Here is a 24,766-nt window from a genome sequence, read left to right on the forward strand (position 1 = left end):
AGTGTTCACTTAACCTCTCTCTGAACCTTCATGTCCTTGTCTGTAAAGTGAAATATTGAACCTGATCATTGTAAAGTTCTTTCTAACTCTAAAAGTGTATAATGCAATGTCTTAAATCATAGCAAGATATGAGCACTTAGATTAAACCATGAGTAATAAAAAATTCTCATTAGAGACTTTGAAAAGTCTGATAAATAAGGTAGAAATATATCTCCAGATATAAGTTTAAGCAATTTGTTTCTCCCATTTCCTAAAAGAGGAGATAGAAATGAATATATATGACATAAAAATTAACATGGGCTCTTGGTAATCTGCCAGAAATCAAAGAAACTAGAGGAAAGCCAGAAAGTAGAAGGTGCAAATGCAGCCATTCTATCAACCTTTCTGAAACTATCACGTACAGGGCACTATTAAGCACTAGAGAATATAGTCCCAGCCCTCAAAAACCTCAAGGTTTTGCCCTGGCTGGTGTGGCTAAGTACATTGAATCCTGGCCTATGGACTAAAACATTGCCGGTTCAATTCCCAGTCAGGGCACATGCTTGGGTTACATGCCAAGTCCCCAGTTGGGGGTGTGCGAGAGGCAATGTATCGATGTTTCTTTCCCTCTGTTTCTCCCATTTTCCCCTCTCTTTAAAAATAAATAAATAAAATCTTTTTTAAAAACCTCAAGGTTTTGGAAGGAAGACAGAGTTAGGAGCTATTATAATAGAGGTATATACAATATGTTACCTGATCAGGTAAGAACACTTGATCCTGACTAGGGAAACCAAGGAAGGCTTTCCCAGAGGAGATGATGTTCAAACTAACTTCTAAAGGATGAATAGGAATTAGCTGAGGGAAGAAGCAAGCAGGAACCCCACATAAAAAGTCAGAGAAGTGATATGAGAACATGGTTATTTTGGTAAAGAGCAAGAGCTTGATAAGATTATATAATTCAATGTAGGAAATGTGGCAGAAAATGAGAGTAGCAATTCAGGCAAAGATCAAATCATGAAAGGTACTGAATGCCAAAAAAAGGATTTTAGTTTTATTAATAGTAATGAGGAATCACTTTAAATCAAGGATAGAGATAAGATGCGTGGATTTTAGCTGGCTCTCTCTGAAAGTTCCGTGAGTCATAGATTGGAGCTAGGAGAGACTAGAGTTAGGGAAGACCAGTTATAAGAGCAATACAGTAGCAATCTAGGTAAGAACTGATGAGGGCATTGGCTAAGGCTGACGCTCTGATTCTCAAAAGGGTATAAAAGGATAGATTCTGGAGACTATAGATTGATGAACTATAGTTTCCTCTTCAGAAAACTCTGCAAAAGTCACCTAATGGGTTTTTAGGGAGCATTAAAAATGTATTGAGTGATCCCTAGTAACCACTAATGGTTCACCAAAACAAGGCTGCCAGATTTGAAGGACAGTGTGCCTTGACTTCACTGCAATGGTGGCTCTGTTTCATCTTAGAGTGTGGGCACTAGCACCACCCCGAGCTTATTTTTGGCCTTGCCCTTTATCAAAATAACCTAGATCAAGATGTCTTTGTAAAGATTGTAGGACCTCAGTGAGACTCTTGCTATTCAGAGATGGACCTTTAAATCCAACAAAGGCCAAACAAAATGTATTAGAACTTGCCTAGAAGTATTTTCCAATTTCAGACGTTATGGCAGTGAAATCACTTGTAAGCCATGACACTGATATGTCAAGAATTCAGTTATGGCCAAGGTGGAGGCATGTGTAGCTACACTTTGCTTCCTTGTACAACCAAAAGAAGGACAACAACAAATTTAAAAACAAAAATAACTAAGACTGCCAGAAAATCAAACTGTATGGAAGTCTGACAACCAAAGAGTTAAAGAAGAAACATTCATACAGACTGGTAGGAGGGGTGGAGACAGGCAGCCAGGGCGGAGAGGACTTGCCAGGAAGGCGGAGTGGTGGCTGGCAGGCCAGGCTGTCCCACGTTCGTGTGTAGATAACCAGGAGTAACAACTGGGGAGCAAGACAGACTGCGCAACTCAGGGTTCCAGCACAGGAAAAGAAAGCCTTAAACCTCTGGCTGTAAAAATCTGTGGGGGTTGTGGCAGCGGCAGAAGAAACTGCCAGCTTCACAGGAGAAATCCATTGGAGAGACCCACGGGGTCCTAGAACGTACACAAACCCACCAATCCAGGAAATAGCACCAAAAGGGCCCAATTTGCTTGTGGGTAGCGGGGGAAGTGACTGAAAGCCTGCTGAGAGCCTAGTAAGTAGCATTGTTTCCTCTCTGACCCCTCCCCCACAGACAGCACCATGATGCCTAAGGGGGGTGCCCCACCCTGGTGAATACCTAAGGTTCCACCCCTTCCCACGAAACAGGCGCACTGAGACAAAAAAATATGGCCCAAATGAAAGAACAGATCAAAGCTCCAGAAAAAGAACTAAGTGACAAGAAGATAGCCACCCATCAGATGCACAGTTCAAAACACTGGTGATCAGGATGTTCACAGAAATGACTGAGTATGGACACAAAATGTAGGAAGAAGTAAAAGCTATGCAAAATGAAATAAAGAAAAATTTACAGGGAATCAATAGTGAAGGGAAGGAAACCAGGACTCAAATCAACAATTTGGAACAGAAGGAAGAAATAGACATTCAACTGGAAGAGAATGAAGAAACAAGAATTCAAATAAATAAGGAGAGGCTTAGGAACCTCTGGGACAACTTTAAATGTTCCAACCTCTGAATCATGGGTGTGCCAGAAGAAGAGGAAGAGAAAGAAATTGAAAGCTTATTGGAAAAAATAATGAAGGAAAACTTTCCCAATCTGGTGAAGGAAATAGACTTCCAGGAAGTCCAGGGAGCTCAGAGGGTCCCAAAGAATTTAGACCTAAGGAGGAACACACCAAGACACATCATAATTAAATTGTCCAAGATTAAAGATAAGGAAAGAATCTTAAAAGCAGCGAGAGAAAAGGAGACAGTTACCTACAAAGGAGTTCCAACAAGACTACCAGCTGGTTTCTCAAAAGAAATCTTATAGGCAAGAAGGGGCTGGAAATAAATATTCAAAGTCCTGAAAGGCAAGGACCAACATCCAAGATTACTCTATCCAGCAAAGCTATCGTGTAGAATGGAAGGGCAGATAAAAAGCTTCCCAGATTAGGTCAAGTTAAAGGAGTTCATAATCACTAAGCACTTATTATATGAAATGGTAAAGGGAGTTATCGTAGAAAAAGAAGATCAAAACTATGAACAGTAAAACAACAACAAACTCACAACTACCAACAACTGAACCTAAAAAACAAAAACAAACTAAGCAAGCAACTAGAACAGGAACAGAATCACCAAAATGGAGATCACATGAATGGTTATCAGCAGGGTGAGAGAAGTGGGAGAAATGGGGGAAAAGGTACAGGGAATAAGAAGCAAAATTGTTGGGCACAAAATAGACAGGGAGAGGTTAAGACTAGTGTAGGAAATAGAGAAGCTAAAGAACTTATATGTATGACCCATGGACATGAACTAAGTGGGGGGAATGATGGTGGGGAGGGAGGTGCAGGGCAGAGGGGGATAAGGGGGAGGAAAAATGGGACAACTGTTATAGCATAATCAATAAAATATACTTAAAAAAAGAATTCAGCATAATATTCCAGATGACAATTGACTGATCTGTCAAAGCCAGTTGAGTTTATTTCATATCAGTTACTCACAACTTTAATCTTTATGTCAATTTGTACCTTTTCCCAATGGATGACTGGGGATTCCCAAGATCCTGCCATACTCTCCTTCCACCACAAATTCTTTCCCACTCTTGGGCTTTTGCAGAGCTGGTTCTTGCCTAGAATGTCCTCTCCACATGCCTAACTTCTCTGATTTTAGGTCTCAGCTGAAGGTCTTTTTTGAATACCCGAACTAAAGTAGAATGCCCCTTGGTTTCACCATCTCTGACCCTTGTTTCCTTCACAACATTCATCACAGGCCACGGCAACTTATTTGTTTCATACCTTGATTAATTTGGTTTGGTTTGGTTTAGTCTCATCAGTCTTCCCATAAGAATTAGAATTCCCTGAGGGCAGAGGCCAGGTCTACCTAATTGAGCACGGTATATCACCAGCATGTAGCATGGTGCCTGGAACTTAGTGGGTTGTCAATTAATAGTTACTGAATGAATGAATGAACGAATCTCTGGCTTCCTTAATCCAGACTTAGCTCGTTTATAAGACTCCAGTTTGCCTCAGCCTCTCCACTGTGCTTTCTGCCCTAACCAGCCACCAACCTTCCTCTGCACACAGTATCCTATTTCTCTCCTCACCCCTGTCCAGCTCAGCTCTCCAGTCTAATCTCTCCCCTTAGGCTACACAATGAACACAGTGTTTATCTTGGAGCTATTTCCCTTGCTGCCTCAGTGATCAGCTAGAGACGTTAACCTTAGTTGCCCTTTGCTACCTCTATTTGTAAAAAAAACAAAAACAAAAACAAAACAAAACAAAACAAAAAAACAGCCCAAACCACAGCTGCCTTGGGATCTTATAGCTAATCTTGAGAACTGGCTATTAATTATCAAATTTATAGAAGGCACAAACTGACAGCTGCAGAATCTCAGACCCCACCCTTGGCATGCTGAATCGGGGAGGACAGGACAGGTTTGATGGGGCGGGGGTGGGGGAGAGACAGAAGGCAATCCCAATTCGATTTAAGAACAGAAACTAATTTTTAAATTTTTCTTTCCTGTTCCCCTTCTCCCTCCCCTATCTCTATTTCTTACCTTTTTTTCTTTCTACCTCTCACTCCCTCTTTCTCTTTCCTTTTCTTTTAACATGTACTTTAAAGAGGAAAGACACACCGGCCAGAGAGAAGCAGCAACAAGCTTGCATGTGTGTCCCCTACCAAGGGCAGCACCATCTTAGCTGCTACCCCACATCAGCCCACACACGAAGGAAGCCCCAGACCGAAGCAGCCAATAAGCATATCTTTTTTCACCCAACAGAGAGGAAACAGTCAAAAGTGGGTCAAGCATGGCAGGAGGGGGAGTGGGCCAGGTCTCTTGTCCACTGACTCCTCTTACTTCTCTGGTCTCTGAAAGGAAGAATTTCCCAAAAGGCAGAATTCCACCTTGACAGCTAACCATGCCCTGCACGCTGTGCAGTGGGATGTCCTCACTCTGGGCAGGCCCAACTCACCAGGAGGAGTAGGAGGAAGCAGCCATGGGAGGAGAGAAGAACCTCAGGTTGCCTGGAGGCCCTCACACAGAAGCTGCCAGAGAAGGCGTGTGTTTGAGTCCCGACTGTGAGACTAGCCCCGGAATCCACCCGACCCAGGATGGCCCAGAATGTCTACCAACGAAAACCTAGTTTCCAGCTAAAGAAAGATTGGGACACATAATAGGAACACAAAGAGGTTGCTAAATGGACTGGACATATATATGCCAAGGAAATGTGGGAGAAATAGATTCTTGTCTGACTCTACTTTGAGAGCAAAATATTTTGAGCTTATTTTGAAGGGTCATATTAAGAGAGTTTCTGGATGTAATAGAAATGCTGTGGAAAAGGTAAGAACCATTAGAAAAGAAAATACTTTCATCTTGCTGATCATAAAAAGGGAATATGTTGTCATATACAGTTTTTAAAGATCATTTTCTGTACATTTGGTTTCCTAACTAGATTATAAGGTGCTATATGTCAGAGGCTATAACTTCTTCTTTCGCTTTCTCCAAACAGAAGCTAATATACTGCATTGCATGCAGTACTGCTGGATAAAGGCATTTCAGGGTTTGCTAAGCTCACCAGGACTTAAATTGATTTGACAGCAATCAGATGATTAATAATATTAATATGAAGAAAGTATATTGCACTAAAGAGACCAGAATCTGCCACAATCCTCATTTTTCTGTGTTAACCTGTTATTTAACAGGAAGGCAGCTGGTGACAATTGTTAGGAAAAAGTATAAACAGGTAAGGATTGAACTCTAATTTGCTTTGTGAGTCCTGCTCTTAAGTTATTTAAAGTTTATTTGGGTTTTAATTTCCTCATCTGAAATGAAGATGGAAGACAGTAGTTATTAAAGCAAGTAAAAATTGTGAGGATGGGCATAAAAGAGATAATTGGGCAGAGAGGCATTTCTGTTGAATTTCCTGGTGGAGAGATCCCTGGGCTCATATTGGTGGTGTCACAGACTTCCCGGGTTGTCCCAGGTAAAGAATTTATCCTTACTCACCTACTTCATTTTCTTCATTTGAAAAATGAAGGTAGACAGTGACGTCTGGTTGAACATTTGGAAAAGATTCTAAATCCATCAAGGTTCATAGTCAATTTGCCCTGCATTATAACTCCTAACCAGCATTTCAATATAGATGGAATTACATAGAATTCAGAAGAGGGGGGATTGTGAGGAGCCAAATCCTGGCTTTGGGGTGTGAAGGGATAAGATCTGAAATCAGCTGGTGCAGCTCCCCATTTACATGTGACCTCCAAGCAGCAAAGATCCCTCTCTGTCTGGTAAGGAAATGGATGGTTAGTGGGGAAAAGAAAAGAATAAGTACTGTCCTGATTCACTACACCCTAGAGATACTCAGGCAAGGTCACCGTATCTCTTAGTCCACTTGGGCTGCTACCACAGAATGCCATCGACTGGGTGGATTATAAACAACAGAAACTTATTTCTCACAGTTCTGGAGGTTGGAAAGTCCAAGATCAAGGTACCAATACATTCAATGTCTGATGAAGGCCCACTTCCTGGTTCGTAGATGGTGGTCTCCTTGCTGTGTCTTCACATGGACAAAGGGGCAAGAGAGCTCTCTGGGGTCTCTTTCATAAGGGCTCCATAATGATGTAGCCATGACAGTTCCACCCCATGACCTAAGCACTTTCCAAAGGCCCCACCTCTAAAGACTAGCACAGTGGGCATGAGGTTTCAACATATGGATTTGGGAGGACACAAACATTCAGTCTATTGCATCATATTTGAAAGACTAAAAAGAGGGTCATTTTCTTCCAAGAGTCCTCATTTCCAAACCAAAGGTCAAGAACAAGTAAATATAGTATGTATTGTTTTAAGACTGCATTGTGGCTTAACATTTGTTCAAAGACAATGAGGCTGGTTGATGTTTCAGTGTCAGAGTGGTAGCAAGAAAATCTGGTGCCAAATGTGAAAGCTTATTATACCAGAAGTGGGATAGGAAGCAAAGAATTAACAGGAACATATGTAGCACATATGCCCCCGAATCTTCAATTACCTCATGATGAATATATTCGCTGAAAGCAGTGGTTTGGGTGGGCTACACCATATTTTGGCCCTATGTTAAGTAACAGAGTGAAGAGGAAGAGAAAGGAAATAGAATCTTGTCAAGAAGGAAATGAGTCCAGCAAAAGGAAAAGAACCTCTAGAATACCTCTGAAGTAAATCTATTTAGAACCTCAAAGTCCCTTAACCCTTTGGGGTGCAGAACTGTTACTCTAGGCCCTTCTTGGTTTATCATTTACATTTCTGAACCTTGGCCAAGTTCAAGTTCAGAACCACAGAAATGTATTTTATGGGGGTTTTTTTTGAAGTCAGTGAATTCTTAATTCCTCTTTGTTTTAGATCCAGCCTCCCAACCCCATCCCCCCACCTCACCACTGTTCCTGGCCCCAGATCCTCCACTTGCCTGGCTCCTGGAAAAGTCCTGAGTCCCAAGTTCAAATTTCCAATTGCAAGGCCTCCAACCTTACATTCTGAACAATCATTTTCTGGCAGCATCAACTTATTGAAAAGAAAAACACAGTTCAATGGAAGACAGGGTCACATAAAATCAAATACAACACTTTGAAATAGGTTAATTTCCAATGCAAATGTTTCCAGCCCCAAATGGAGATTATTACCTGCCCCAGGAATGTTATTCAGATAATGAAAGCTGAGCTCAAAGATGTAACTCACTTTGTTGGTAGGGGTTTTGGGGATGGCTTGTGGAAATAATATCAAACACGTTTTCTACCTATAGCAAGGGTAATTTACATATATTGGATTCTGTTTACCAGGCAATTGTTTTTGTCCTAATTTGTGGCTTGATTCTGAACTCTTCGTTTCAAAAACAATAGCAGCTTCTCTAACAAAATTTTATTCATTCTTTCATGCTATAATTGTAGAAATTTCTCTACTCTTGAATTCCATTAATTTCCATGAATTATCATTAAATTAGTAGATTACATTTTGTTGAGAACTTCTCTATTAATATGTTTGTTTATCTAATTCTACCACTCTCATTACAGGGCTGTTAACTCAAAAATATTTGTTCTTTTGTGTTTGAATTCCTGGTTTCTCTTGTCCCCTCTAATGTTAATTATTGGGTCTGTGCTTTTCCAACTTTAAAATGAGTACCTGTATCAAATAAGCCTACTTCTCAGAAAACATTTCAGCACTATAATGGAAGTGATCTATTTGCAAAAACAGACATCAAACTAATCAAAAAGTTTGAAAGTGTGAAAATGTTTAAATCTTTAAAAAGTTCAGAGTGTGAAAATGGAAATCACATTCTAAACTATAATTCAGCTCCATAGGGTTCTAGGGAATTTCTAAATGAATAAGAATTTGTAGATTTATAAACAAAGCCAAATTTTCAAATAAGAGAATGTTGTTTGTTTTTACATATAAACTGTAAAATTCAGTCACATTTCCTCACTGAGAATCAACTCCTGAAGTCTTACTATTATTGAAATCAAAGCATTTACTTCTTGGTGACACCAAATTCTCTAATAAACAAACTTCTGTTAACTTTTACATTTTCAAACAAAGAATAGTGGTTCAGATTCCTTATATATGCATTCAAATTTGCCATGTAATACTGGAAACCGTATGTATCACATTACATTATAATGAATCATTGCCACTAGGCCAACAGGAAGTAACAAAATGCCAAGAAACAATGTGATCTTTTTTTCAGAGTTAACTGAATGTTAGATATTTTTTAATATAGCATTTTCTTTCTATAGAATAGACAAGAATTCCAACATATGTAGGTATGTGATATGAATAATATATAGCATATACTTACTATAAACAGGCATATGTGGATATACACATACGATTTAAATTCCATTGCAAATACATTGCTCTTATTTCTGTTACAATGAAGATATCCATATCTTAAGAATTTGAATTTTAAAAATCATAAAAAATAATCTTTATATATTATATCTAATCTGCACCTAGTACGGAGTTCGCTGCATCTTAGTACAATTTTTCTCACTAGAGTTAAATTTTCTTTCAATTTGAACACATCTCAAAGGTGATAACATACATTTCCTGTATAAATTTCTGAAAGCTTCTCAGAACAAAAGACAAACTAAGAAACAAAAGACAAAATAAGCAAAATGGTTTGAAAATCTACAGCCCTTAAAATGAGCTCTTAAAAATGATATACTTTTTAAATCTTAGTATATTACTCTGTTGTAACTGATCCTTTTGCATAGTGTTTATTAATGTTGAAATGTGTGACAGTTTAATCATTTTCAGTCCTGCAAGTTATTTGCAATAAAATTAAAAACACATTTGTTTTGCTTTTTTTTCAAACTAAAATAAAATTCATTTTCTTTATCTATATCTCCTCTAATTCTGACAGTATTTTCAGACTGCTAACACTGAGCATATGCTACCTCACTCAGGCAAACACATCCCATATAAAATTCACATAAAGGAAGGGACTGCCTGGCCCTCTTCCTGTCTTATTTACTTTAAAAATATGACTCAGGGATCAGTAGTTGGCATTCATTTTATTATGGCCACTAGCATTTTTTTAAAACTTTCAAAGAGATCATCAAACATTCAAGATGATTGAATTTAAACCAGAAAGTCATGAAATTTTAGGCAATAGCCCCCTCACTTTACCTCCGAGATTAAGTCACTTGCTCAAACTCACATGGCTCAGGAAGTAGAAGGCTTGCATCAGAACTCCGGTCCCATTCCCAGATGAGTAATTCCAAAAGTGTGTACTATAAAATAAATACAAATGATGGTATGGTAATCCATATTGAAGAGAAAATGGGAATCACGCTCTAAAATACCATTCAGCTCCAAAGGGTTCCAGGCAATTCAAGTCCTGTTCTAAATGAATAGGAACTTGTAGATTTATAAACAAAGCCAAATTTTCAAGTAACGGAATAAGCCAAATGCAGCAACATAGGAGATCTGTGTGCTAAAAAAAAGAATGTGCTCCTCCTTATCTCAGGAATACAACATACACATTTTCTTAACTCAAGAAATCAGCCTAAATTTAATTAAGCACATTTCTACACATCAGATGAGCCTACCACTGGTATGAAAGAGAGTGGAAACCAAAAGGAGCGCCACATATTTCATAGTGTGATTCAGTTTTTCTCCAAATGACACTTCTTTTGAAAAGGCATAAATTTGGAATACGTCTTTTAGAAAATGTTTCCTTTTAGTTTTAAAATATAATTGTGATGTAATTAATCTAATCTGCATTTCAAAGCTTCTAGAGCTGAGCTTACCACCAAAACTAAGCACCAGATCCCCTTTTATGGACCAAAAGAAAGAGCAGTGTATTGAATTATGAGAGAAGCTTTTGTACTTTTCTTCAAATATTTGCATGAATTACTCGGGCTTTGTATGGATGGAGCTTTGAAATATTCAAATTCCTTAAAATATTTCATTATTTAAGGTTTCTACTTATTAAAACCCTCAAGATTGTTATTTTCCAACAAAAGTTTAGATTCAGTACAATTATTCTTTCTTCAGTAGAGAGTATATACAAAAGAGAATCTCAGGTGATGGAGAAGATACAAAGATAAGCAAGACAATCTTCAGAGAATTTACACATAAGGGGAAAGGAATACAAAGCTATAAAATACTTGTAAAGGCCAAGTTACAGAGTTTTTAAAGAGAAAGTGATACTTTCCACTTGGGAGCTAAAGGAAACACTTCAGAGAGAAGCTGGCATTTCAGATGGGCCCTGAAGGACCAACATGAATTTGACAAGCAAGGGAGCAGTGAAATGAGGGGGCTGAAATCTCAACATGACTCATGCTCTTGTTTTCATCTATGAAGCCCTTTTTAGATACAGTAACGCAGGCAGCCATCTTCTCACCTATCATGCTAGCTCTTCTGGTCTAAGCCTTGAGTCAGCCCCACCCCCGACCTGGCAAACACATTTCTGACTCTCTCAGGAGCCTCTTTTCTGAGGGCAGCCCCTGTACTCCTTCCCCAGAAACTCCCTGGAGGTCACAACAGTCCTAAGGAAGCAGAACAGAGAAGCAATCACGATATCATGAGAAACACCAACCTATACCTGTTCCTCCCTTCCCAAGTCCTGTGTGGTGAATGACGTCATCCAAAGCTAGAAATCTGACCACAAATGTGATCACGTGACTCCACACCCATTTCTAATACTTCCATGACACTCCAAATGGTTCTTCTTAATTTGGTGTACAAGGCTTTTTTGTCCAGCCTCGTATCTCTCCTCCCCCTGGCTCACAGCAACTTTGACATTTTATAGACCAGGCTGCATGCTACAAACTCTCTCTCTCTCTCTTTCTCTCACAGGCACCAGGGTGTACTTTGCTTTTGTTTTGCTTGTGCTTCTCCTCCCCTGGGTTGACACAATCCAACTCATCCTTCAAACATTAGCTTGAATGAATTCTTTTCTTTTGAATTGCTTCTTGCTCTTTTTAGTATATATATCTTTCTGAACCAAAACCATTACTCAAATCAGCACAACACATCAGTCTTGATGTTTTGCCCATAAAACAAAGGATGCTTCCTCTTCAGTAGCAGAGAGAATGGAGCAGGAAAAAAAATATTGATGTTACAAATATTTAGTGTTTTGGGGGGTGAGGGGGGCTCAAATCACAAATTAAATTTTGACATCAACACATCAAAATATTGTCACATTTAACTATCTGACTTCACTAGGAAAACACTGAAATGGTCTAAAAGGAATAAGAGATCACAGCAAGTATGTGAACAGCACACTTGTTAGAAAGGCAATTGAAGGAAAGAAGACCAATAAGATGTGTATTCAACTGGCTCTGGAGAGGAGGACTCAATGATAAGTATGATTTTGAGCCTTAGAAACAGGGAGAAATAGGATACCGATGTTGGAATTTGGGAGGCTCAAAAGGGGAGAAAATTTGATGGGACAACAGGGCATCAAGTGGAATGTACCACCACCAGATTTCTGCTCTAGAACGCATGGGTGGAGGAAGTTCTGCAATACAGATGAGAACTTATTTTAGGGATAACTGAAGATATAAAGTTATAGAAGGTTAAAGAAAAGAGAAGGTAAAACCAGAGTGCAAAGGCCTTGGCCTTGTGGGACATCTACAGTTTACAAAATGGAAGGAGGAACTAAAAGCACTTTAAAAAAGAGTCAAAAGAGGTAGTGAACCAGCGCCATGGAGAATCATATTAGCCAACGGGAGAGAGAGCTGCAAGGAGGAATGGTCAGCACCATCTGACGCTAGAGGAATGAAGGAGAATGAGGACTCTAAGAAAAAACTCTTTAATTTGCCGAATGCCAAAATTAAAATGCCAAAGGTAATTCCAGAGAGAGCAGTTTCCAAGAGAAAGGTGAGAGAGGAAGCTAGATCACAAACAGTGGACAGCAAATGCAAGTAGACTTACAGCCAAGACGGTGCCTTGAGGACCACTCTAAGACAACGGTGATAACAGATGAAATATAAAGTGGGAGAAATCTGTGGCATGTTCACTCTCAAAAACAACTCTGTGGCCCAGAAATGGAACAGAAAAATATAGTAAAAGTGGCCCAAAGCTGTAGGCCTGCTGGATTCAGACCAAACCAAATTGAGGCATTCAGAAGCTGGACTCCTACCGGGTGCGGCAGGCTAGCCTTCCCACATGTGAGACAAAAGACTCACCTGAAATCAAGGGCTGGGATAGGGCTACCCCCTTAAAAAGAGCTGCTTAGGGCCACAGGCTTATACAAATTTGCATAACTAGGGAGAGTGGAAGAATCAGGATTGCTACCAGAATTTAACCCTAGAGAAGGAATTGGATCTACAATACTATAGCATGAAACCAAGGTCTGGCCTGGGAGTCCTGGGCAGTAGATGGAGATAACCACAAAACTACAAAATAGGGAAGGCTGAGTCTGGAGGGACATACTAAAGGAAGGAAGAGAAGCAGGGAGGGAGGGAGGAAACTAATGCTAAGATGGAGAGCCAAAAATAAAAGCTACCACAGGGAGAAAAATTCACAAAAATTAGAGAGGAAAGTTATAAGATCAAAGAAAATAAATCAGAGGTTTAAATATTGAAAATATTGAAAGAGGCTCAAATGTGGTGGCGACAGCTCCTGTTCTTTGTCTACTCAGCACCCACTTCCCCTTTTTCTGGTAACACTCCAATTTGCCTTACAGAACCAGTCTCGCTCTCTGTATGCAAATTCTAGCCCTCTAACTAAAATGATTGCTTCAGAGATGAGCATGTGACCAAATCAGCAAATCAAACCAATCCTTGAATTTTTGCAGATAGCAACACTAAAAAAAAATTCTATTCTTCTGGGTATTGCTGAGAGAATAGGATGTAAGCCTCGCGCTTCTGGCAGCCACAGGGACATCCTGACTAGAAATGGAGCCAAGACAGAGGGAAGCACATTGGAGAGAGAGAAAACACAAGACCAAGATCTGATGATATTGTTTGACACCCTGGATCCAGCCATATTGGCTTCTTATCAGTTAAGTGAGCCCATAAGTTTCTTTTTGGGGGTTCAGTTGATTTAAATTAGGTTTCCATTACTCTTACCTGAAAAAGTCCGGATGAAACAGAAATGAAGAAACGTGGCTGTTTCTTTTTGCAGATAACATGATCAGTTGCTTAGAAAATCCAAGAAACTCAACTAAAAAACTATTATAACCAATGATGCGAGGTCAACATGCAAAAAAGTTGAAAAATTAATCATTTAAAAAATAAGAAGAGTGACAAGAAGGAAAAAACAGGTTCCATTCACAGTAGCAACAAAAATTAGAAAATAGCCACAAACACAAAAAACCTAGTAAGATATGTACAAGGACTACAAGAAAAAGCTATAAAGCTTAGACAAAGACCTGAATAGGAGGACTTAAGTTGTCAAGGTAGCAATCATCCCCAAATTATCCTTAAATTCAATACATTTTCAATAGAACAAGAATCAATCAAAAGTTCAGTGGAGAAGAATAGAGAACTCAGAAATGAGCCTATGTTCAAAGAAGTTTAGTGTATTATAAAGATAGCATTTCAAAACAAAAAGGGAAAGAATGGACTCTTCAACAATGGTGTTGAAACAATTGGCTATAATTAGAAAAATAAGTAAATTCTAGATGTGAAAAAAAAACTATCAAACTATTAAAAGAAAATATATAGAAAACTGGGTTTATGACCTTGAGGGTAGGAAAGATTTCCTGAAACAATACACAAAATGCTAAAGCAATAAAGAAAAGGATTGAAAAATATTAATGTTTTACTTTATCAAAACTTTGTTTAACAAAAGAAACTCTAAACAAGACTAAAATTCCAATGATAGGCTGACTGGATGAGAACATTGTAACATATATAGCAAAGGACTTGCTCTTATATGTCCTCAAGAAAAACACAAACAGCACTAGTGTTATTGCATATGTATAACTACAAGTTTCTTTTTAAATCTTGTGTTTTACAGACTGTAAACTTTTATGCACATATAAAGTATTATAATTATCACCTTTATAGTTCACCAGAAGACCATATATTTCTAAATAATAAATCGAACACCTTGTTTTAACTCGCCCTCCCTCAAAAAAGACAAACAGTAGAAAAACGGGCAAACACTAGGAACAGGAGATTCACCAAAAGGAAACACAATTGGCAAACATTTGAAAAGATGCTCAATCTCACCAGTTTTGGAGGAAATTCAAATAAAAGCAAGTAGGCATCATTTTTTTTTACACATTTGACTGGAAATAGATAAGAAAGATTGATACCAGGTGTTGGCAAAGGCATTGGAAAAGAGATCCTCTCTTATACCATTGCTGGGAATATAAACTGGCCAAGTCCCTTTGGAGAACAAATTGGGCAGTAGTCCTTCCAGCTGTAGTTGCTTCTATCTTTCAACTCAGCAATCTCACACCTCGGTATCCACCCTAAAGAAATACTTACATGTATATTTGTGCATGTACAAGGAGGCTGGTACCAGGTTGCTCACTGAAGTACTATTTGTAGTAGTAAAAACTCACAGCAACCTAAGTGACCATCAAGAGAGGGACAGTTAAATAAACAGTGATGCGTCTGAGTTCTGCAAGAGTACGCAGCAGTTGAAAAGAATCAGAACGCACAGACAAAAATCTCTGAGACATGGTTAAATTACAAAGAAAGAAAGAAAGCTGAAGAGCTTTCCATACTTTATGATGTTATGATACCATTTAGGTCAAAGCAAAATTCTTTTTCTCTCTAAATCTGCGTGTATACACACCTATACACACATATGTATATAAATATATAATATAAAGATAAATAATACAAATATATAAAAACCTGAAAAGATAAAAAGGTACACTCCAAATTGAAACCAGTGTTTGCTAAAAGTAAGAGCCTGACATAGAGGTGAAAGGAGGGGTAGAAAGAAAATTTTTTAATTTACTTTCTAATGTGTAAATTTTTTTTTTTTGATCCCTTGCAGCTTTATGAATATAGATAACCACTCTGACTTGGAAAAAAACCCTTCCCTTTTGTAAGGTCCTGCCCCACGTCAGGCGTCTGGGCCCCTGTGTGACATTCCAGACTAGCTGCATTCCTGGTGAGGCAGTGACTCAGCTGAGTGTGCCTTGGGCCAGGTCAGGACAGGGTACAGCCATTCTGTGCTTCGGTTCTGGGTCAGCATTCACCCAGACAGACCATTGGCAGCTCCTTTCTCTTACAACTCAGGAAGGGACGGGTACTCACAACGCAGTGGTGAGAGCTAGGGTGCAAGCTGTGGCCGCACTATAGGCTTCCAGGCTGTCTCCTGTCAGTGGGTAGGTAGAACATTCAAAGGAAATGCTTGTCGACTTTGTGCCTGGCTCACAGCAAACGGGAAAGCTGGGGATGACATTGGTGGAAATTTTCTAGTGCAGTCAAGTGTTCCTTGCCCATCTGGCAGACTATATCCAGTTTCCCTTGCACTCTCTTTGGATAATTGTACAGCAGAACAAAATGGCCCTTCACCCCACAGAAGCAGCCCTGGAAAGATGATCCATAGACATCAAACACAGAGCGAATGGGGGAGGGGGACCCCAATGCTGTAAACAACCTCCTAAAAAGAATGCCATGAGTAAAAACCTTATGTGCCAGTCAGTGGTGTCCTAAAAGAAGAGGAAGTCGGCATGTAAAAAACAGCTGTGTAAATTATAAAGCTTACGGGGTACAAGTAACCACATATACTACTTCCTAAATACTGGAGTCCCTCCTTCTTTTGCCTCTGCTATCTCCAAATAATCTAAAACAATCTTAGAACAATTACCAAAGTAGGGGAAAGGCAAACAGTCCTGGGAAGGAAAAAAATAGCAGCTACTTTAAATACTTTTTGTTGAGCGTTGGCTACGATTGTTTAAGTTATTTTTCATTTTCTTTTCTTCTTGGCTGCCTTGACAGCCCTTCAGGATTTCAGCTGCTTCCAAGTGCAGCTCAATAAAGATTGTTTCAGAGAAGTTTCATATTCCTCAGATTCCTTAAATTTCTCTTTCTGCAATTTAGGGAATGAGATTGAAAAGGACGAAGAACAGGCCAGATTGCACCATTTCCTATGCAAGTTTCTTGCAAACAAGCTGTGCCTCCCTTTCCCAACAAGAACAGAGAAGCAGTTCTGACTAGGAGGCGGGCTGCGGGTCGTCTGGAGCCGCCGTCGGACTATCTGTCTTTTGAAAAGGCCCCAGTTGGCCCAAAGGCTGTTTGAAAACTCTTCATAAAGGAGGAGAGGAAGCATAAAAAGGAGACTTTTGTGTGCTCAGCCATTTAAAAAACCAGTGAGTGTACTGCGGCCTTCATTCATTCACCAGATGTCAACTTGGCACAAATGCTGCACCAGGCTCTCTCCTAGATGCTGAGGGTAGAGCAGTGAAGACAACCAAGTGTCTGGTCCCTGCAGGGAGTTTCTGTGCCAGGCAGGGCTGAGCCATGAAGAGCATGAAGAAGCCCTTTGCCCTGTTTCTTCTCAGCTGGGTACATGCTGTTCCGTGTCTCCTTTGGGCTTTTGAGTCTCTTCCTTCTGCTCTTCCTTCTCCTGCATCCTTGGTTTATTATACCCTTCATCTTTCCCCTTTATAATCACATGTCCCTTTGCAAACATCAAAGGAAAGAAAATAAGCAGGGCCAGGGAGCTGATGAAAATGAGGCCTATGACTCATAGGAGGATGTTTTCCTATTTTTCATTTATATGACTCTCTTCTCAGAAGAACCTAGGAGCCTTCATATGACACTAGTTTGCCTCCTGTTTTTTAGGGATTCTGCACTTGGGCTCTGATTGTCAATATCTATTCTCAGCCATACACTGGTGTTGCCCTACAATTCACCTGGGTCTTCAGAGTAGTCTGGAGATCATTTCTTTTTCCCTAAGCAGTTTTTTTTTTGGGGGGGGGGGAAGGGGAGTATTTGGGAAGGGTTGTTTTTATCCTTCATTTAGACTATTAAAAAAAATCTCTGTTCCTCAGAGTTCCCTACCCACATCCCACCCCAACCTCCACACTCACCCAGTAAGCTTCAACAGATAAGTGTCCATACTTCTAAGAAAAAACAGAAATCACCAGAAAAGGACTCCCTCCATTTCCCATCATTTCACCTGCTATAGGACTGAATGTCTGTGTCCCGCCCCCCCCCCCCCCCCCAATTCATGTGCTGTAACCTATCCCCTAATGTGATAGTATTGGAGGTGGGGTCTGTTGGAGGTGATTAGGTGCTGAGGGTGGAGCTATAATGACTGAGATTAGCATCCCCACAAAAGAGGCCCCAAAGAGCTCTCTTGCCCCTTCTCCCATGTGAGGGCATAATGAGAAGACACCAGGAAGCAGGCCCAAATGTGCTGGTTGCCTTGACCTTGGACTTCCCAATCCTCCAAAATGATAAGGAATAAATCTCTGTTGTTTATAACCTACCTAGTCTATGGTATTCTGTTATAGCAACCCCGCATGGACTAAGAACCAACTAGATGACGTTATCTGCACCTGCATGCATTTTCTTCACCCCTCACAAAGGAAGGGCGTCTTCCCAGTTAAGGTGAGCACCTGCACCAGATCTTTGGAATCTACTGTGTTCAGGCTTCTCAGAGAGAGTGTCCCATCAGCCACCGCTTCTTCAGCTTCCCCACTGCCAGAGCTTTTCCTCTAGCCTGACACAAAACCCCTGGCCTTTTCCTTATGTGAGCTTCCTGCTAAAACTTGGTCCAGAAACTCATCAGAGGATGAATAATAATTTTTTTAAAAGGAACCAGGGCAGGACCTATGTAAAGATACTATTAATTGACTGTTGCATCTTTTGAAATTACTCTTTATATCTCTCACCTTCTACTCATATTGTACTTTCAGAAATATTTTAACTCTATTTTATAATCTTTGCAGTGAAATGTTTATTTTGTTAACCATACTTTTCATTCCCAAGACTTCTTCATATTTCTGATCATTCTCTTTATAGTGTTCTTACGCTTGTTTCAGATATGTAATGCTTTCTCAAATCTCTGAAAATACTAATTAGAGGTTGCAGGGTGTTTCTTTAAATACGTTTTTCTCTGCTCCCTAAATTACTTCTCTGTCAGCTTTGTGGGATCCTCGTCACTACTAGGCATGTGCTGATGAGAACTCACTTATATTGCTACTCAGGGTCACACTTCTGAACTCCAGATTTATATCTTTACTTGCTAATGAACAATTCTACTTTGACATCCTAAAGACACCTCAAACTGAACTCATTTTCCTCCAAACCTGTTTTTTATTTCAGTAAGTGGCACTACCATTCACTCAGTTACCCAAGTAAGAAACCTAGGAGTAACTCTTGACTGGACCTATTTTCTCCCCCATATTCAGTACATTAACTCCTAATGATTCTATCTCATTAACGTCAACGTTGTCACAATGTTTCCTACTTTGTTGAAAAAACATAGGAGCTGCGATTTCTGGTGTCTCTCCAAGAGTTTAACCACTCTTATCTCAGGGAAGGTAGAGTGACCCATGAATCTTCGTACATTCTGAAGGGACAAACTGGGCCTGTTAGTTGTGAACCACCCTTCAACCTCCAGCTCTAGGGGAGCACACATCCTAGCCCTCCAGATTCAGCATTCCCCGTAGGCTGCACAGGCTCCCTTCTCTCGGAAGCAGATTCTGAGATAGACATTAGTGTTGAGCGGGTCCAGAGTTTGCCATGCCCAGATATCCTTTTCGAGATATTTATTTTAAGCTCATTATTTTTAAGAAAAAAGAGACTTGATATAGAACCTTTGTCCCTCCTCCTTACCTGCCCAAAGGAATTTAGATAGAAAAACCGGCTTGAAGGAAGAGAGCTATTCACTTCGGCTAGTCACCTTAGCATATACGACTTAAGGGTGGCAGGCAGGGAGGATCCAAGCAAGCCTGTTAGTTGGACTCTACTGTGTCCTGTTGTTTCCGGGTGGCCCGGCAAGAATTTATTCGCCGTATGCTTGCTCTTTCTCATTTACCTGTTAATTGTCTACTTTCCCTTTGAAATCCTAGACCCCTGCCTCCCTCTCCTTAGTTCAGAATAGCATATAAGCCTCAATTGCCCAATGTGTCCTTGGGTCACAGATTCCCTATGGAACCCTGCTGTGTGCATAACTAATAAAGTTGGTAATTTTCTCCTGTTAATCTATCTCAGGTAAGTTAGGTTATTAGTCCAGCCAGAACATAGGTGGGGAAAAAATATTTTTTACCCTCACAGTGTGCAGGAAGTTTACTAGGAAGTGCTCTTGGGATCAATACTTAGAGAAGGGAAGGAAAGGGTAGGGAATGGAAGAGGGGGAAGAACAGGAAGTGAAGGAAAAGGACAGGATGGGAAGAGAGGAAGAGAAAGGTGAAAGAACTGGCTCTTTCCTGGTTTTTGCAGCATAAGGAATCATGAGCGGCAAAGTCTCCCACAACACCCTCTATGAGGTGGCGTGGGAAGTCCTGCACAGGGACAAGCGCAAGCACCAGAAGTTTTTGGAGATGGTGGAGCTGCAAATCAGCTTAAAGAACTATGACCCTCAGAAGGACAAACACTTCCCCAACACCGTCAGGTTTACGTGCACTCCCTGCCCCAACTTCTCCATGTATGTTTGGGGGCACTGGCAGCACGGGGATGGGGCCAAGGCCACGGGCATCCCCTGTGTGGACATCGAGGTGCTGAAGAAACTCGGCAAGAATAAGAATCTGGCCAAGAAGTATGATGCTGTTTTGGCCTCAGAATCTCTGATCAAGCAGATGCCATGAATCCTGGGCCCAGGCCTGAATAAGGCTGGCAAGTTCCCTTCCTTGCTGACCCACAATGAGAACATAGTGGCCAAAGCTGATGAAGTGAAATCTACAATTAAGTTCCAGGTGAAGAAGTCGCTGTGTCTGGCAGTGGCTGTTGGCCATGTGAAGACGACAGATGATGAGCTCGTGTACAACATCCACTTAGCTGTCAATTTCCCAGTGTCACTGCTCAAAAAGAACGAGCAGAACACCCAGGCTTTGTACATTAAGAGCACCATGGGCAAGCCCTGTGCCTGTACCAAAGCACAGCTAAATAAACCCTCCTGCTACCAAAAGAAGAAGAAAAGAAAAAAGAAAGGGAAGGGAATTGGGCAAAGGGAGAAGTTGAGCTGAGATTAATCTCAGCAAAGGCCTCAGTTGACTTTGGAGGAACTCCAAACCTGGGATGACCTTTCAAAGTTGTCTCAAACTGGGGCTCGGAGACCAACTCTGATCCCCACTGAGATCAGTCATTGGATACCAACTACTCCAAGAAGGGAATGTGATTTGGGGCTAGCGGTTCTCTTTAGCCAAGGCCATCCCTAAAGAGGGCCATTAATTGAGGGTACTAGCAGCACTCCCAGCAGCCAGGGAAATAACGTTTTTTATTACTGAAGAGGGATCCAGTTGACACACTACAACACTCACATGCAAGGCCTGCCCTAATCTTAACATTTACTTAGCATCTCATTTGGCTCTCACACTAAACTAAGACCTGCACTGTAGCTTTTTTCAGCAATAAAATAGTATATTTTAGATTCCACCTGCCAATACTTTGTTTTGTGACTTAATTTCTTCAGAGACGCTGGCTGAGACAAGGGATGCTATTTAAACCTAACACACTTCTCAGTATCCTCCCCACTATTCCCTGGGATCAGGCCTTCCTCATCTCTTTCTTGGACAAGAGCTGTTTCCTATCCAGCCATCCTATTGCCGTTATTACCCCTCTCTAGTTTTTTCTCCACACTTTAGCCAAAGAAGATTCCGAACGTGCAAGTCTGATCATCTCACTCCCATTTTTAAAACTCCTCCCTTCCTTCCCCTTGTCCTCTGAGGTAAGGTCTAACCTTCTTAACAGGGCTGAGAAGACCATCACGATTTGATTTGAGCTCCCTTGTCTGATTCTCTTAACACTCCCTTATCCCCCACCTCTGTACTTCACGCTCCAGGAAAAGTACTTGCAATTTTCATCAGCAATGCACTATCTTCTTGATTCTGTGCTTTTAAGATATTTCCGAAGATCAGAACACATTGAACTGTTTCCTTGTCCATCTCACTCCCCTGAATGCAAGTATCTTGGGAGCAGGGACGCTTCCTTGTTCCCAGGGGGCACTCAGTAAGTGTTAAATGAATGCATGGATATATCCGGAAAGAATTTATGGTCCTTCACATGCTTATTTAATGGCAATGGCCACTGGACATATGGAAAAATGCTCAACCTGACTATTAAAAAGGCACTTTGAAACAGGGAGGTACAATTTTTCACTTAAAAATTGGAAAAGTGACTAACAATAATACTTGAGGCTAGTGAGGGTATGGCAGAACTGGCACTCCGATACACTGCACGTAGCAGAAAAGCATTTTGGCAATATGTAACAGGCCTTAAAATGCCCTAATGATTGCACACCTAAAAATCTATCCTAACTAATTGGAGATAGAAGTAAAATTTTATGCACACAGGCATTCATCATAACATGTTTGTCTATTACACTCGTACCCTTAAATTGTCCATGTGTTATACAAAGGGTATGTTTTCACTTAAAAATCAGCAAATTATTAGTAAAATGTTAACAGGGTTAGATTTAGGAGTATAGTCTGTGGGAGCCAGCCTCTGGGATTACCCGATGATCCCCACTTCCTGATATTCACATCCTTGTGTAGTTCCCTCTCACATTATTCCAGGGGTCAGCTGTGCGAGCACTTAAATATGATGTGAGTGATGATGTGCAACTCTCAAGATTAGGTCAGAGAAGACTCTACAGTATCCATGTTAGTTTCTCTTTCTCTCAGATCATATGCTCCTGAGGAAAGCCAGCTGCCATGCCGCAAGGGCACTCCATGGCGAGATCCACATGGTGAGACACTGAGGCCTCTTGCCAAAACCACATAAACAAGCTTGGGAGCAAATCTTCCAGCCCAAGTCAGGCTCTCAGACAACTGCAGCCCCATCGGGCATCTTACCTGCGATCTCATGAGAGACCCCAAGTGGAATCACCCAGTTAAGTTGCTCCTTAATTCCTGAACTAGAGAAACTGTGAGATAACAAATATTTGTTGTTTTAAGCAGGGTGCTCAATTGTCCAGGTTTAAGTAGAACTGAGGCATTTCCTGGGATATGGCACTTTCAGTACTAAAACCAGGGAAGTCCCGGGCAAAATGGGAGAGATGGTTATCCCAGTATTTTTAAATACAGCTTTGTTCCGATGTAATTCACATACCATGAAACTCACCCATTAAAAGTTCAATGATTTCAGTATATTCAGTTGTGTAGCTATCACCACAATCCAATTTTAGAAACCCATTCTCTTTAGCCATCAACCTTCCCCTGCACCATCTGTATATCCCACCCCCACCCCCAGCCCTAGGCACACAAATTTATTTTCTTTCTCTAGCTACCCTAGTTTTGAGGGTATTTTATTATGCAGCAATAGATAATTAATACAGGGTTATGGATAATGAGGTGAAGGATCCTTCCTTTTTCATTATTTTTTTACTTTATACTTTTCTGAATTTTGCAAGTTTTCTCCAATAAGCATATTTTCATTCATATAGAAAAAGTGGTAACACTCTGATTTATTGAAAAGACGATGTAAGATTTCGTGGAACTGTGGTTTTGATGTCCCAAGCATCCTTCTGCTCTCCGTTTTGGTAACAATACTACCTCTTTGCCCTAGGGAAAAGTATTTCCCCAGCTCCAGGTTGTTCTGATGTGGTTGCCAATCAAAGGACAAGGTAGATACTTGACTTGGACTAGAATAATCTTATTTTCTCTTCCAGTAAGTTGAATCTTGACCAGGGGCACAAAGCAACAGAAGGTGTTTAAACTAGCCATCAGAAGGCAGAATCCTAAAGAATTGGTTAGAAAATGTTGTCTCGAATATCTCTATAACCTTCCTGGTTCTTCTTCTTTCCTCTTGGGCATTCAGTATTTCCTTTGATTCTACAAATTGTTCCTATGTGTTTTCATAAATCAATCTTTATTTAAGCTAGTTTCTCTTGCTTGCTTTACAAAAGAACTCTAACTAATCCATATAATAATAAAGAATATTTATAGAAGAGAGGGAGAAGTTTACCCCTTCAAAAAAAAATCCATAAATCTATCACTCCAACGCAGCAGCTTTTTCTTTTTTCATATGACCTGTTGGTTCACTTTTACATATTTAGAATTATGGTGTACATATCATCATACATTTAGATTTTTCTACTTTCCATTGTACCTACAAAAATTTTTAGTGTTTCTTTTATTATTTGAAAATCCATGTTATTATCTGGTGCTGATGTATCATAATTTATTAAATCTTGATTGAGGGGTTAGATACTTAGGTTCATTTTAATGTTTTGCTAGTAGACAGTGTTTAAAATGAACATTTTGCCAGCAAGCTTTGTGCTTGTTATTTCTTTCCTTAGAATAAATTTACAAAATTGAAAAATGGAACTGATACAGTGTTATCCTTATTCCTTTAATGCATCTGATGTATTGCCTTGCAAAGTGAAAAGTGGTTTTGTGCTATAAATAATTTTGTATGTTTGGACTTTCATTTATAAGATATTTTTAGATTGGGCAAATTCAGATGAATACAATTAACATAAATTTTGCCCTGTATTATGACTGTTATGCAGGTATTCATGTGATTTTAACTTTTAGGCATTTTATCAAATATAACACATAAAAAATGGAACAAATCATAACACAAAGTGAACACACTCGTGCAACCACTGTGAAGATCAAGCAGGGCTATGTGTTCTCTAAAAGCCCCCTGCTTCAACTCCCGCTCAGTTATTACCCTTCGTCAGATAACCGCAATCCTGCCTTCTATCTCCATAATTTAATCTCTTCTGTTTCTGAGTTTTAAATAAATGTACCCTTTTGTCTATAGGTTCTTTCATTCAACATGTTTATAGGTTTCATCCATGTATAGCAGTTAATTCCTCTTCATTGCTGTGTAATACTGCATTGTACAGACATCATAATTTACTTGTACTGTATTGACACAGTATAATGTCTATTACACTATTGATGGAGATTTGGATTGTTTCCAAATTTTAGCTACTACAAATAGAGCTGGAATTGCTGAGTCATTGGTTATACGCACACTCAGCTTCCTTAGAAGCTGCCAGTTTTCCAAAGTGGAAAACCAATTTACA

General features: G+C 40.0%; 1 pseudogene; it reads left to right on the forward strand.

The window, feature by feature from the left end:
• Positions 1-20,024: 20,024 nt before the first annotated feature.
• On the forward strand, positions 20,025-20,756 carry LOC129067961 (60S ribosomal protein L10a-like; annotated as a pseudogene).
• The last annotated feature ends 4,010 nt before the right edge of the window (positions 20,757-24,766 follow it).

This window comes from Pteronotus mesoamericanus, unplaced genomic scaffold (assembly GCF_021234165.1).
Source record: "Pteronotus mesoamericanus isolate MK-2021 breed Mesoamerican mustached bat unplaced genomic scaffold, CSHL_Meso_final contig_101, whole genome shotgun sequence".
NCBI lineage: Eukaryota > Metazoa > Chordata > Mammalia > Chiroptera > Mormoopidae > Pteronotus > Pteronotus mesoamericanus.